This window comes from Triticum aestivum, chromosome 3D (genome assembly GCF_018294505.1).
Source record: "Triticum aestivum cultivar Chinese Spring chromosome 3D, IWGSC CS RefSeq v2.1, whole genome shotgun sequence".
Taxonomy (NCBI): Eukaryota; Viridiplantae; Streptophyta; class Magnoliopsida; order Poales; family Poaceae; genus Triticum; species Triticum aestivum.
The window spans coordinates 382,179,149-382,183,401 of NC_057802.1; positions in this window are offsets into that span (position 1 = coordinate 382,179,149).

Below are 4,253 nucleotides of genomic sequence, written 5' to 3' on the forward strand. Positions count from 1 at the left end.
GCGGCGGCGGACGGGTGCCACGTGGCGCGTGCTGATTCGCCGGGTGGTGCATGCAGACGTGTCCGGTGCGGGCGGACGTTGTCCGGCGGCGCGAGGTGGAAGACGCTAGGGTTTAGACTGCGATTTCGTTTTTCGGGATGCTCACATATTTATTGGTAGAGGGAGCTAGGAGGCTCCAAATGAGGTGCGGTTTTCGCCCACACGATCGTGATCGAACGACCTAGAGCATGGAAGAGAGTTTGGTGGGTTTTGGGCTGGTTTTAGAGGGGGTTTTGCTGGACACTCAAATGGACTTTGCGGATGCCCGGTTAACCGTTGGAGTACCAAACGACCTTCAAATGGAACGAAACTTGACCGGTGGTCTCCGGGTGGTATAATAAGGCCACTTGACAAGCCTCGGTCCATTCCGAGAAAGTTTGACACCCGCACACGAAAGAAAACAAGAGGGGTGCGCCGGGGGAGATAGGAGCGCCGAATTGCAAAACGGACAACGGGGAAAATGCTCGGATGCAAGAGACGAACACGTATGCAAATGCAATGCACATGATGACATGATATGAAAATGCATGACATGACAAAATACAAAACGAAAGACAAAACCCGACCACGGAGGGAATATCATAACACATAGCCGGAAATGGCAAGAGTCGGAGTTACAAATATGGCAAGTTACATCCGGGGTGTTACATCCAACAAGGAAAGGGAGGGAGTCCTACTCCCAGTGGGAGTAGGACTCCTCCTGGCGCGCCCCCTCCTGGCCGGCCGCACCTCCCCCCTTGCTCCTTTATATACGGGGGCAGGGGGCACCCTAGAGACACAACAATTGATCGTTTGATCTTTTAGCCGTGTGCGGTGCCCCCTCCACCATAGTCCACCTCAATAATACTGTAGCGGTGCTTAAGCGAAGCCCTGCGTCGGTAGAACATCTTCATCGTCACCACGCCGCCGTGCTGACAAAACTCTCCCTCAACACTCGGCTGGATCGGAGTTCAAGGGACGTCATTGGACTGAACGTGTGCTGAACTCGGAGGTGTCGTATGTTCGGTACCTGATCGGTCGGATCATGAAGACGTACGACTACATCAACCGCGTTGTGCTAACGCTTCCGCTTTCGGTCTACGAGGGTACATGGACAACACTCTCCCCACTCGTTGCTATGCATCACCATGATCTTGCGTGTGCGTAGGAATTTTTTTGAAATTACTACGTTCCCAACAGTGGCATCCGAACCTGGTTTTATGCGTAGATGTCATATGCACGAGTAGAACACAAGTGAGTTGTGGGCGATATAAGTCATACTGCTTACCAGCATGTCATACTTTGGTTCGGCGGTATTGTTGGATGAAGCGGCCCGGACCGACATTACGCGTACGCTTACCCGAGACTGGTTCTACCCGTGGCTGGCGGGTGTCAGTTTCTCCAACTTTAGTTGAACCGAGTGTGGCTACGCCCGGTCCTCGCGAAGGTTAAAACAACACCAACTTGACAAACTATCGTTGTGGTTTTGATGCATAGGTAAGAACGGTTCTTGCTAAGCCCAGTAGCAGCCACGTAAAACTTGCAACAACAAAGTAGAGGACGTCTAACTTGTTTTTGCAGGGCATGTTGTGATGTGATATGGTCAAGACATGATGCTAAATTTTATTGTATGAGATGATCATGTTTTGTAACCGAGTTATCAGCAACTGGCAGGAGCCATATGGTTGTCGCTTTATTGTATGCAATGCAATCGCCCTGTAATGCTTTACTTTATCACTAAGCGGTAGAGATAGTCGTAGAAGCATAAGATTGGCGAGACGACAACGATGCTACGATGGAGATCAAGGTGTCGCGCCGGTGACGATGGTGATCATGGCGGTGCTTCGGAGATGGAGATCACAAACACAAGATGATGATGGCCATATCATATCACTTATATTGATTGCATGTGATGTTTATCTTTTATGCATCTTATCTTGCTTTGATTGACGGTACCATTATAAGATGATCTCTCACTAAATTTAAAGATAAAAGTGTTCTCCCTGAGTATGCACCGTTGCCAAAGTTCGTCGTGCCCAGACACCACGTGATGATCGGGTGTGATAAGCTCTACGTCCATCTACAACGGGTGCAAGCCAGTTTTGCACACGCAGAATACTCCTGTTAAACTTGACGAGCCTAGCATATGCAGATATGGCCTCGGAACACTGAGACCGAAAGGTCGAGCGCGAATCATATAGTAGATATGATCAACATAATGATGTTCACCATTGAAAGCTACTCCATTTCACGTGATGATCGGTTATGGTTTAGTTGATTTGGATCACGTGATCACTTAGAGGATTAGAGGGATGTCTATCTAAGTGGGAGTTCTTAAGTAATATGATTAATTGAACTTAAATTTATCATGAACTTAGTACCTGATAGTATCTTGCTTGTCTATGTTGATTGTAGATAGATGGCCCGTGCTGTTGTTCCGTTGAATTTTAATGTGTTCCTTGAGAAAGCAAAGTTGAAAGATGATGGTAGCAATTAAACGGACTGGGTCCGTAACTTGAGGATTATCCTCATTGCTGCACAGACGAATTACGTCCTGGAAGCACCGCTAGGTGCCAAACCTGCTGCAGGAGCAACACCAGATGTTATGAACGTCTGGCAGAGCAAAGCTGATGACTACTCGATAGTTCAGTGTGCCATGCTTTACGGCTTAGAACCGGGACTTCAACGACGTTTTGAACGTCATGGAGCATATGAGATGTTCCAGGAGTTGAAGTTAATATTTCAAGCAAATGCCCGGATTGAGAGATATGAAGTCTCCAATAAGTACTACAACTGCAAGATGGAGGAGAATAGTTCTGTCAGTGAGCATATACTCAAAATGTCTGGGTATAACAATCACTTGATTCAACTGGGAGTTAATCTTCCGGATGATAGCGTCATTGACAGAATTCTTCAATCACTACCACCAAGCTACAAGAGCTTCGTGATGAACTATAACATGCAAGGGATGGATAAGACGATTCCCGAGCTCTTCGCAATGCTAAAGGCTGCGGAGGTAGAAATCAAGAAGGAGCATCAAGTGTTGATGGTCAATAAGACCACCAGTTTCAAGAAAAAGGGCAAAGGGAAGAAGAAGGGGAACTTCAAGAAGAACAGCAAGCAAGTTGCGGCTCAAGAGAAGAAACCCAAGTCTGGACCTAAGCCTGAGACTAAGTGCTTCTACTGCAAGCAGACTGGTCACTGGAAGCGGAACTGCCCCAAGTATTTGGCGGATAAGAAGGATGGCAAGGTGAACAAAGGTATATGTGATATACATGTTATTGATGTGTACCTTACTAGAGCTCGCAGTAGCACCTGGGTATTTGATACTGGTTCTATTGCTAATATTTGCAACTCGAAAGAGGGACTACGGATTAAGCGAACACTGGCCAAGAACGAGGGGACGATGTGCGTGGGAAACGGCTCCAAAGTCGATGTGATCGCCGTCGGCACGCTACCTCTACATCTACCTTCGGGATTAGTATTAGACCTAAATAATTGTTATTTGGTGCCAGCGTTGAGCATGAACATTATATCTGGATCTTGTTTGATGCGAGACGGTTATTCATTTAAATCAGAGAATAATGGTTGTTCTATTTATATGAGTAATATCTTTTATGGTCATCCACCCTTAAAGAGTGGTCTATTTTTGATGAATCTCGATAGTAGTGATACACATATTCATAATGTTGAAGCCAAAAGATGCAGAGTTGATAATGATAGTGCAACTTATTTGTGGCACTGTCGTTTAGGTCATATCGGTGTAAAGCGCATGAAGAAACTCCATACTGATGGACTTTTGGAACCACTTGATTATGAATCACTTGGTACTTGCGAACCGTGCCTCATGGGCAAGATGACTAAAACGCCGTTCGCCGGAACTATGCAGAGAGCAACATATTTGTTGGAAATCATACACATAGATGTATGTGGTCCGATGAATGTTGAGGCTCGCGGCGGATATCGTTATTTTCTCACCTTCACAGATGATTTAAGCAGATATGGGTATATCTACTTAATGAAACGTAAGTCTGAAGCATTTGAAAAGTTCAAAGAATTTCAGAGTGAAGTTGAAAATCATCGTAACAAGAAAATAAAGTTTCTATGATCTGATCGTGGAGGAGAATATTTGAGTTACGAGTTTGGTCTACATTTGAAACAATGCGGAATAGTTTCGCAACTCACGCCACCCGGAACACCACAGCGTAATGGTGTGTCCGAACGTCGTAATCGTA